Below are 12,151 nucleotides of genomic sequence, written 5' to 3'. Positions count from 1 at the left end.
ATAAACTGATAAAGTACAAATAGCAGAAAGTGGTTATTAATCATCAGAGTTTTGTCCGAGCCAGGTTTAATAGCCTGATGGCTGTGGGGAAGTAGCTATTCCTGAACCTGGATGTTGCAGTCTTCAGGCTCCTGTACCTTCTACCTGAAGGTAGCAGGGAGATGAGTGTGTGGCCAGGATGGTGTGGGTCTTTGATGATACTGCCAGCCTTTTTGAGGCAGCGACTGCGATAAATCCCCTCGATGGAAGGAAGGTCAGAGCCGATGATGGACTGGGCAGTGTTTACTACTTTTTGTAGTCTTTTCCTCTCCAGGGCGCTCAAATTGTCGAACCAAGCCACGATGCAACTGGTCAGTATTCTGAGGCTGTGACCTCTGGTCTTAGACTCTCCCACCAGCATGCCTGTATCTACCTATATGGCCTAGTCTTGAGTTCCTATATCAGCCAAGGCTGGGCGTTTACTTCAGGTGAATACTTCTGGGTCTAATGCTCTGGCTGCCAAGACATTTCAGCTTTCACATCGAAAATAAGCTTCTTCTGTTGAGGGGTTTAAGCTTTCCCTGCAGTGATTGTTATCCTAGAACATTGACAGATCGGAGGGAAGCATTTAATGTGGTGGGCCTGTGTCGGCTTTGAGCAGATTAATCTCATCAATTCCTATTCTTTTAGAACCATTTACAACGGAGACGAGGAGAGAATTCCACAGAGAGTTGTGAGTCTGTGGAATTCTCTGCCTCAGAGGGCGGTGGAGGCCGGTTCTCTGGATGCTTTCAAGAGGGAGCTAGATAGAGCTCTTAAAGATAGCGGAGTCAGGGGATATGGGGAGAAGGCAGGAACGGGGTACTGATTGGGGATGATCAGCCATGATCACATTGAGTGGCGGTGCTGGCTCGAAGGGCCGAATGGCCTACTCCTGCACCTATTGTCTATTGTCTATTGTCTATTCCCCCGCTCTTCCTTGAAAACCCCGCTCATTAGTTTCTTTTAGCTGCCTGTCCAATCACCTATTGAAAGTCCTCATTGATCTGTAGGATAGTGTTAATGTGCGGGGAACGCTGGCTGGCACGGACTCGGTGGGCCGATGGGCTTGTTTCCACGCTGTGTCTCTAAACTAAAGTAAACTAAACTACCTCCTCTGCAGCTCGTTCCATATACCCAACATTCACTGAGGGTTCTGGATTGTAATGGGTTTGTCTCACTTAGGCGATTTTTCAGCAGACTGCTGGAGACTGTCATGTTGCCGGCAGTCACCTGAAAAACCAGGAACTGGATCGGCGACTGTCAGAGTGGACACACACACGTACACACACATACGCACACACACATACGCACACACACACACACGCACACACACACACGTGGGCACACACACACGCACACACACACACACGCGCACACACACACACGCACACACACACGTGCGCACACACACACGCACATAAACACCCGCACACGCGCGTGCGCACACACACACACACACGCACACACACACACACATAAGCACACACACACCCACACGCACACACACACACACACGCACACACACACAAACACATACGCACGCACACACAAGCACACGCGCACACACACATCACACACACACACACATACACATCGCACACGCATGCATGCACGCACACTCACACACACATGCACGCATGCACACACACACACACGCACACACACGCACACGCACACACACACACACGCGCACACACACACACACACACACACACACACGCACACACACACGCACACACACACGCACACACACACACACCCGCACACACACGCACACACACACACACACACACATACGCACGCACGCACACACACACACACCCGCACACACACACACATGCACACACACACACACATCGCAAAGGTGGGGGCCTGGGAAAGCGGGGGGAGCACTGTCTGAAATTCACACGGTGCAAAGCCAAGGTGATACAGACACACACCGCGATGAACAGGAAGGTTAAGACAGCTAGCACACTGTATGGTAAGCCCTTTAAAAGAGGGGGGTTGAGGGGGGGGGGGGAAGAGAAGGGGGGAGAAGTAGTGGAGCCACTTTTAAGAAGCCAGACAACGTTTAAGAAGCCGGAGATACACGGCGGTGAAGCTCGACGGACATTCAACATTACCGGTCGGTTTTCCTTGGTTCTGAAAACTCCTGCTTACGTTTTTGTTCCCCAATGAGCCAATGAAAATGCCCGGTCAGCAAAGGCGATGAACTAAAACTGCCTACGACTACCTCGACTACCCATATCTACATGGCAACCCCACTACAACTACACCTACGACTACAGGATTATCGATTATCTCCATGGCAACCAAGTTTTGGTCACAGAAAAATTTTCAACAGGTTGAAAACTTTGCGGCGACCATAATGAGGGTGCGACTAGTTCCCAAAATGCGGGAACTCCTCACGGCCATGAAGGAGACTCACCAGAGACCACCAGCGAACATGTGGCCAGCGCAGAGTCTCCTACACTCGCCTAAAAAGTCGCCTAAGTGGGACAGGCCCATTAGATTCAGCTCTTAGGGCTAAGGGGATCAAGGGATATGGGGAGAAGGCAGGAGTGGGGGTACTGATTTTGGATGGTCACATTGACTGGCGGTAACATAGAAGCATAGAAAATAGGTGCAGGAGTAGGCCATTCGGCCCTTCGAGCCAGCACCGCCATTCATTGTGATCATGGCTGATCATCCTCAATCAATAACCCGTTCCTGCCTTCTCCCCATATCCCTTGACTCCACTAGCCCCTAGAGCTCTATCTAACTCTCTCTTAAATCCATCCAGTGACTTGGCCTCCACTGCCCTCTGTGGCAGGGAATTCTATAAATTCACAACTCTCTGGGTGAAAAAGTTTTTTATCACCTGTGGCACCTGGTTCCGGCTGGAAGGGCTGAATGGCCTACTCATGCACATAGATACATAGATACATAGAAAATAGGTGCAGGAGTAGGCCATTCGGCCCTTCGAGCCTGCACCGCCATTCAATATGATCGTGGCTGATCATCCAACTCAGTATCCCGTACCTGCCTTCTCTCCACACCCCCTGATCCCTTTAGCCACAAGGGCCACATCTAACTCCCTCTTACATATAGCCAATGAACTGACCTCAACTACCTTCTGTGGCAGAGAGTTCCAGAGATTCACCACTCTCTGTGTGAAAAATGTTTTTCTCATCTTGGTCTTAAAAGATTTCCCCCTTATCCTTAAACTGTGACCCCCTTGTCCTGGACTTCCCCAACATCGGGAACAATCTTCCTACATCTAGCCTGTCCAACCACTTAAGAATTTTGTAAGTTTCTATAAGATCCCCCCTCAATCTCCTAAATTCTAGCGAGTACAAGCCGAGTCTATCCAGTCTTTCTTCATATGAAAGTCCTGACATCCCAGGAATCAGTCTGGTGAACCTATTGTCTATTATTATAAAACACTTGCAACAGTGAACATCAGGTGAGTACAAGGTGACATTGCTACCGGTTTAATCAATAAGTCATATTTTAAGCGATTTGGAACTTGAAACCTGTGGAATATTGGCAACGACTTCTCCACAGGGAGCTGGAGTAAACATCATGTTCTCTACAATCCTCAACCACTTTGCTGAAGTTTACACAAGCCAAATAATTTGAAATTGGCCTCTGTAATGGAAGGTTACATATTGTCATTGTCCTGTTTGTCATTTTCTCCACTCTAATCTCCGTACATTCGCCCCAATCATTGCTTGGTTGGAAGTTGTTTTATTCAGTCTTTGTTCCTTGCCCTGAACATTTTTCCTTCCAATATTTAATATGTAAAAGAATATTAGACCAAGTACAGACCCGTTGGGTCTGTTCCCCCAGCATGCAGTGAAGAAAGTGAATGGTATGTTGGCTTTCATAGCAATAGGATTTGAGTATAGGAGCAGGGAGGTTCTACTGCAGTTGTACAGTGTCTTGGTGAGACCACACCTGAGTATTGCGTACAGTTTTGGTCTCCAAATCTGAGGAAGGACATTGTTGCCATAGAGGGAGTACAGAGAAGGTTCACCAGACTGATTCCTGGGATGTCAGGACTGTCTTATGAAGAAAGACTGGATAGACTTGGTTTATACTCTCTAGAATTTAGGAGATTGAGAGGATCTTATAGAAACTTACAAAATTCTTAAGGGGTTGGACAGGCTAGATGCAGGAAGATTGCTCCCGATGTTGGGGAAGTCCAGGACAAGGGGTCACAGCTTAAGGATAAGGGGAAATCCTTTAAAACCGAGATGAGAAGAACTTTTTTCACACAGAGAGTGGTGAATCTCTGGAACTCTCTGTCGCAGAGGGTAGTTGAGGCCAGTTCATTGGCTATATTTAAGAGGGAGTTAGATGTGGCCCTTGCGGCTAAGGGGATCAGAGGGTATGGAGAGAAGGCAGGTACAGGATACTGAGTTGGATGAGGGGATCATATTGAATGACGGTGCAGGCTCGAAGGGCCGAATGGCCTACTCCTGCACCTAATTTCTATGTTTCTATGCGGTTGTGTGGGGGGGGGGGGAGCGTCACACACACTAACTAACCCCCCCGCACTTACGCTAATTTCCCCCCTTGATATTATATTAATATTAATAATTTGCTCCTTTTACCCCATAAACACCTTATCTACTGACGCATAGCCCCCAACTTGCAGTCACACCTAGAGAGGGGGGGAGAGGAGTGAGGGCAGAGAGGGGGGGGGGGGGAGGGGAGGAGGAGGGGGGGGAGGGAGGGGGGGGGGGGCGGGGAGAGGAAAGGGGGGGGGAGAACCTAAAAAAACATTTTAGAACCAAAAAAGACACATTCTGCAAGCATTGTAGAACCAAAAGAGACACTTTTTGCAAACATTTTAGAACCAATAAACACTTTTTGCAAACATTTTAGAACCAATAGACACATTCTGCAAGCGTTTTAGAACCACTAAGGACACTTACATTTGAGTAGACATGTGTTCAGTGTTATTCACAGCTCAGAGAAACGTGACCCTCTGCCTTCCTCCAGCTTGCAGACACTGATTGAGGCACACCACTTCCTGGTTTTATAGTCCCTCCCCCCTGCCGCCAGCAGGGGCAGCAGAGAGAATGGGGAATTTTGTAAAATCATTAATATATCTGTCATTTTTCATCGACGGGAAAAATCCTCAGCACACATACGGCGGAGGGGGGCTCTGAGCAAGGTGGCCAAAAATGACGGCTGTAGGTGGCGGCGTTCTCTCGGAAATCGCAGCACAGAAGGCCAAAACGTCACCTATTTCCTTCGCTCCATAGATGCTGCCTCACCCGCTGAGTTTCTCCAGCATTTTTGATGATTGGAACATGTCATTGGGATACAGATAGTGAGATATGTTGTTTTAATCAACAATAGACAATAGGTGCAGGAGTAGGCCATTTGGCCCTTCGAGCCAGCACCGCCATTCAATATGATCATGTCTGATCATCCCCAATCAGTACCCCGTTCCTGCCTACTCCCCATATCCCCTGACTCCACAATCTTTAAGAGCCCTATCCAGCTCTCTCTTGAAAGTATCCAGAGAACCGGCCTCCACCGCCCTCTGAGGCAGAGAATTCCACAGACTCACTACTCTGTGTGAAAAAGTGTTTCCTTGTCTCCGTTCTAAATGGCTTACCCCTTATTCTTAAACTGTGGCCCCTGGTTCTGGACTCCCCCCAACATCGGGAACATGGTTCCCGAGTACATTTGACCTTGTCTCCGGAGGACACAGCATTTGCAGATGCTGGTTTACACCAAAGCTAGACACAAAATGCTGGAGTAGACAGCGGGTCAGACAGCGTTAGTGTCGCCAACTGTCCCGTATTAGCCGGGACATCGCGTATTTTGGGCTAAATTGTTTTTTTCCGTACGGGACCGCCCTTGTCCCGTATGACCGCTACTACCCAGGTCAAGAGGACTGTCGGGTCTGAGCGTCGCGTCCGGCGCCCGCCTCACCCGTCCCGACGTAGTGCAGCGCATGGAGCGCAGTAGCAGCGCCTCGCCCATGGCCCCGTCGATCGGTCGGCAGCCCGGCCAGCTGTCCGACCTTCGAACCTTCGCTTACCGCCCACACCACCACCATGGCAGATCATCGGTTCATGAGTTGGACGGGGTGCTAGACTTTGCGCGTGACGTTGCGCGGCCCAGGCCAAAACTCCTCAGCTGGCCCGCCGGCTGGGCTTTATCTGCAGTCCAGCACCCGGGACAACTCATTATTGAATCAACCACGGCTGAGTCAGTCAACGAATTGCCGTCAGGAATTTGTCCCATATTTTGACCCCTTATTTGGGAGCGAGAAAGTTGGCGACCCTAGACAGTATCTCCGAGTCTGATGAATGGTCTCGACCCAAAACGTCACCTGTTCCTTTTCTCTAGAGATGCTCCCTGAGTTACTCCAGCATTTTGGGCCTATCTGCCATTGTTAGTGTGACCACGTTACAGCAAGGGCCAGGAAGCGAGCGGGTAACATTATCTCTGACCCCTCACACCCTGGCCACAAACTCTTTGAATCACTTCCCTCTGGAAGGCGACTCCGGACTGTCAAAGCTGCCACAGCCAGACATAAAAACAGTTTTTTCCCACGAGCAGTTGCTCTACTCAATAACTGAAAATCTGTAGCTTCCTTTTAACCATATAATATAACCATATAACAATTACAGCATGGAAACAGGCCATCTCGACCCTTCTAGTCCGTGCCGAACACGTATTCTCCCCTAGTCCCATACACCTGCGCTCAGACCATAACCCTCCATACCTTTCCCGTCCATATAACTATCCAATTTATTTTTAAATGATAAAAACGAACCTGCCTCCACCACCTTCACTGGAAGCTCACCAATGCCTTGTACAATTTTAACATTACATCCCAACTTCTATACTCAATGCTCTGATTTATAAAGGCCAGCACACCAAAAGCTTTCTTTACCACCCTATCTACATGAGATTCCACCTTCAGGGAACTGTGCACAGTTATTCCCAGATCCATCTGTTCACCTGCATTCTTCAATTCCCTACCATTTACCATGTACGTCCTATTTTGATTTGTCCTGCCAAGATGTAGCACCTCACACTTATCAGCATTAAACTCCATCTGCCATCTTTCAGCCCGCTCTTCCAACTGGCATAAATCTCTCTGTAGACTTTGAAAATCTACTTCATTATCCAACTTATTTTGCTCTGGTATTTTATTTAATTCACATGTTTAATCAATAATGTTTTATTATTAATGTCTAATGTTTTATGTGTCATTTGTAACTGTCACTGTACGTCATGTTGTCACTTGCGGGCGGAGCACCAAGGCAAATTCCTTGTATGTGAATACTTGGCCAACAAACTTATTCATTCATTATTAATTAATTAAATAGGCCATGTGCATATGTTTTGAAAAAAGGGAAATGAAATTTATATTTGATTTTAGCTGGAAGTGGGGAAAAATGACAGATTTCACGCACAGAAAAACCATGTGAGGTTCAAGATGGGGGTGGCAATTTGTTCACCTCCTGTAATACATTTCTCGGCAGCACAACTTGTAAAATGAATCTTGTCCTGCAATATAGGTTGTCTCGGCAGACAATGAAGTTTGATTGTGCAATAAATCTGAACAAGGCAATGACATTTGAGCAGAGGCTGGAAACGCAAGTAATTGCAGGAGCTGGAATCTCAAGCATATTGATTAGTAGTACTGGATGTTACAATCCCTAAGGTTTTTCACTACAATTGACATTTGGTATTGTTGGGTATGACCACTAGGTGAATTTGCTAACAATCAGACACATCTTCAGTTGTTTACCTCAACGTCACTGGGTGTTTCGGCCTTTTATAACAAGACACCCTCAGTCGAGGCAGGCAGGCCCACCGCAGGGTGATCAGACCTGGGTGTGTGTCTTATGGTTAGCCTCCAGATGGTCACGTGGCAGCCCAGACACCATCTTTTCTCTTCAGTCACAGCCAGTGACTGCTCCATTCTGCTTTTTTCCTTCCATCTTCCTCTCTACCGCTGACTGTGGCTGGTTGGGCTCTGGACTCGTGTCCGTTGGTGGGACAGTACTTGGTTGAGCTTGGCCTGGGGTGCTGATACCCTGTGGACTGTGATAGTTAACCTGCCACTGGGCTTCACTCCACTGATTTGGCCTACCTCTTAAAAACATAGAAACATAGAAATTAGGTGCAGGAGTAGGCCATTCGGCCCTTCGAGCCTGCACCGCCATTCAACATGATCATGGCTGATCATCCAACTCAGTATCCCGTACCTGCCTTCTCTCCATACCCCCTGGTCCCCTTAGCCACAAGGGCCACACCTAACTCCCTCTTAAATATAGCCAATGAACTGGCCTCAACTACCCTCTGTGGCAGAGAGTTCCAGAGATTCACCACTCGCTGTGTGAAAAAAGTTCTTCTCATCTCGGTTTTAAAGGATTTCCCGCTTATCCTTAAGCTGTGACCCCTTGTCCTGGACTTCCCCAACATCGGGAACAATCTTCCTGCATCTAGCCTGTCCAACCCCTTAAGAATTTTGTAAGTTTCTATAAGATCCCCTCTCAATCTCCTAAATTCTAGAGAGTATTTAGGAGATTAGAAGGTCATGGTCAATGCAAGGCCCCTCACCAGGCTCTCCCAGGCACTTTTCCCTGCCCTGGTGGATCTGGAGACCCTTCTCTGATGTTATATTTTCCCCGTCACAGATGCAGCTTTGTAGTTTATGTCCTGCCGGGGCTGCTGCTCTGTCAATTGCTGTGCTAGTTGTCTTATTCATAGTCGATTCCTTCCGTGGCAATATAAGGGTGTATCCAAAATGCTGATTAGCGATGGATCCTGCTGGCATGAGGAGCTAGCCCATGCCAGCCCCTGTGGGGTCTATTCCCTCCGGTCAACAGTCTCTCCAGGCCGTCAGTGTGCCTCAAGGGCCTGTCCCACTTATGCGATTTTTTTCGGCAACTTGCCGGCATCTGTCATAGTCGCAGCACGTGTCCGGAAAATGTCAATAAACAATATGAGCAGGAGTAGGCCATTCGGCCCTTGAGCCAGCACCGCCATTCAATGTGATCAAGAGAGGAGGTGGGCGACGGTGAGAAAGGGAGGGAAGCATGGAATGCAAACGTCCCCATGTGTTGTACCTCTTGTGAACAGGTTCACCCACTTAGAAGCTGTCGGGACAGAAGACGTTATTACACCGAGCGGCGGACTGGCTTGCGAAGCAAATAGGGCTGTTGAGCCAAAACCAAATAGGCCAACGTCAGGCAACGCCATTGTAGTGGGAGACTCCATTGTGCGTGGCCCCTTGGGCAAGAGTGACCATAATATGGTTGAGTTCTTCATTAGGATGGAGAGTGACATCGTTAATTCAGAAACAATGGTTCTGAACTTAAAGAAAGGTAACTTTGAGGGTATGAGACGTGAATTGGCCAAGATAGACTGGCGATTGATTCTTAAAGGGTTGACGGTGGATATGCAATGGAAGGCAGTTAAAGACTGCATGGATGAACTACAACAATTGTTCATCCCAGTTTGGCAAAAGAATAAATCAGGGAAGGTAGTGTATCCGTGGATAACAAGGGAAATCAGGGATAGTATCGAAACAAAAGATGAAGCGTACAAATTAGCCAGAAAAAGCAGCCTACCAGAGGACTGGGAGAAATTCAGAGACCAGCAGAGGATGACAAAGGGCTTAATTAGGAAAGGGAAAATAGATTATGAAAGAAAACTGGCAGGGAACATAAAAACTGACTGCAAAAGTTTTTATAGATATGTGAAGAGAAAGAAATTAGTTAAAACAAATGTAGGTCCCTTGCAGTCAGAAACGGGTGAATTGATCATGGGGAACAAGGACATGGCAGACCAATTGAATAACTACTTTGGTTCTGTCTTCACTAAGGAAGACATAAATAATCTACCGGAAATAGCAGGGGACCAGGGGTCAAATGAGATGGAGGAACTGAGTGAAATCCAGGTTAGCCGGGAAGTGGTGTTGGGTAAATTGAATGGATTAAAGGCCGATAAATCCCCAGGGCCAGATAGGCTGCATCCCAGAGTACTTAAGGAAGTAGCCCTAGAAATAGTGGATGCATTAGTGATAATTTTTCAAAACTCTTTCGATTCTGGAGTAGTTCCTGAGGATTGGAAGGTAGCTAATGTAACCCCACTTTTTAAAAAGGGAGAGAGAGAGAAAACGGGGAATTACAGACCAGTTAGTCTAACATCGGTAGTGGGGAAACTGCTAGAGTCAGTTATTAAAGATGGGATAGCAGCACATTTGGAAAGTGGTGAAATCATTTGACATAGTCAGCATGGATTTATGAAAGGTAAATCATGTCTGACGAATCTTATAGAATTTTTCGAGGATGTAACTAGTAGCGTGGATAGGGGAGAACCAGTGGATGTGGTGTATCTGGACTTCCAGAAGGCTTTCAACAAGGTTCTACATAAGAGATTAGTATACAAACTTAAAGCACACGGTATTGGGGGTTCAGTATTGATGTGGATAGAGAACTGGCTGGCAAACAGGAAGCAAAGAGTGGGAGTATACGGGTCCTTTTCACAATGGCAGGCAGTGACTAGTGGGGTACCGCAAGGCTCAGAGCTGGGGCCCCAGCTATTTACAATATATATTAATGATTTGAACGAGGGAATTGAATGTAACATCTCCAAGTTTGCGGATGACACAAAGCTGGGGGGCAGTGTTAGCTGTGAGGAGGATGCTAGGAGACTGCAAGGTAACTTGGATAGGTTGGGTGAGTGGGCAAATGCATGGCAGATGCAGTATAAGTGGATAAATGTGAGGTTATCCACTTTGGTGTCAAAAACAGGAAAGTAGACTATTATCTGAATGGTGGCCGATTAGGAAAAGGGGAGATGCAACGAGACCTGGGTGTCATGGTACACCAGTCATTGAAAGTAGGCATGCAGGTGCAGCAGGCAGTGAAGAAAGCAAATGGTATGTTAGCATTCATAGCAAAAAGGTTTGAGTATAGGAGCAGGGAGGTTCTACTGCAGTTGTTCAGGGTCTTGGTGAGACCACACCTGGAGTATTGCGTACAGTTTTGGTCTCCTAATCTGAGGAAAGACATTCTTGCCATAGAGGGAGTACAGAGAAGGTTCACCAGACTGATTCCTGGGATGTCAGGACTTTCATATGAAGAAAGACTGGATAGACTCGGCTTGTACACGCTAGAGTTCAGAAGATTGAGGGGGGGGGGGTCTTATAGAAACTTACAAAATTCTTAAGGGGTTGGACAGGCTAGATGCAGGAAGATTGTTCCCGACGTTGGGGAAGTCCAGAACAAGGGGTCACAGTTTAAGGATAAGGGGGAAGTCTTTTAGGACCGAGATGAGAAAAACATTTTTCACACAGAGAGTGGTGAATCTGTGGAATTCTCTGCCACAGAAGATAGTTGAGGCCAAAGTTCATTGGCTATATTTAAGAGGGAGTTAGATGTGGCCCTTGTGGCTAAAGGGATCAGAGGGTATGGAGAGAAGGCAGGTACAGGATACTGAGTTGGATGATCAGCCATGATCATATTGAATGGCGGTGCAGGCTTGAAGGGCCGAATGGCCTACTCCTGCACCTATTGTCTATGTTTCTATGTAACATGTTGAAAATCCAGCGGGCGACTACTCACGGCCATACAGGCTTCACCCCGCGATAGGGCTCTTAAAGATAGCGTAGTCAGGGGATATGGGGAGAAGGCAGGAACGGGGGTACTGATTGGGGATGATCACATTGAATGGCGGTGCTGGCTCGAAGGACCTGAAAGGCCAACTCCTGCACCTATTGTCTATTGCCCAAAGAGTCGTGCCTTGTTCTTGTCGCCGCTGGATTTTCTACATGTTGAACATTTTCGGCCACCTACTGCGACTATGAAGGGGGCCGGAGTCGCCGAAAAAATTACGTAAGTGGGACAGGCCCTTGAGGGACTCAGCGGCTCAGAGAGCATCTGTGGAGAAAGGTCCTAACCTGAAATGCCCCCCAGAGTTCCTCCAGCACGTTGCGCTTTGAATTAATTTCAGTGTAGTTTATTGTCACGTGTACCGAGGTGCTGTGAAAAGCTTTTGTTGCGTGCTAACCATTCAGCAGAAAGACAACACATGATTACAATCGAGCCGTCCACAGTGAGGTGCAACTTGGTTAACGTTGAACTGGGAGCCGTACGTTTTG

The 12,151-nt window shown here is 47.6% G+C and overlaps 1 protein-coding gene across 1 annotated transcript in view; it reads left to right on the top strand.

Moving 5' to 3' along the window:
• The window catches only part of mrps5 (mitochondrial ribosomal protein S5), a gene marked incomplete at its 5' end in the record, with an annotated part of 106,804 nt that overhangs the window by 15,831 nt on the left and 78,822 nt on the right, over nucleotides 1-12,151 (top strand).

This window comes from Leucoraja erinacea, unplaced genomic scaffold, assembly GCF_028641065.1.
Source record: "Leucoraja erinacea ecotype New England unplaced genomic scaffold, Leri_hhj_1 Leri_134S, whole genome shotgun sequence".
In the NCBI taxonomy this organism is placed as follows: domain Eukaryota; kingdom Metazoa; phylum Chordata; class Chondrichthyes; order Rajiformes; family Rajidae; genus Leucoraja; species Leucoraja erinaceus.
Note: the sequence above shows the minus strand (reverse complement) of the source record. Positions and strands in the feature narration are given on the sequence as shown.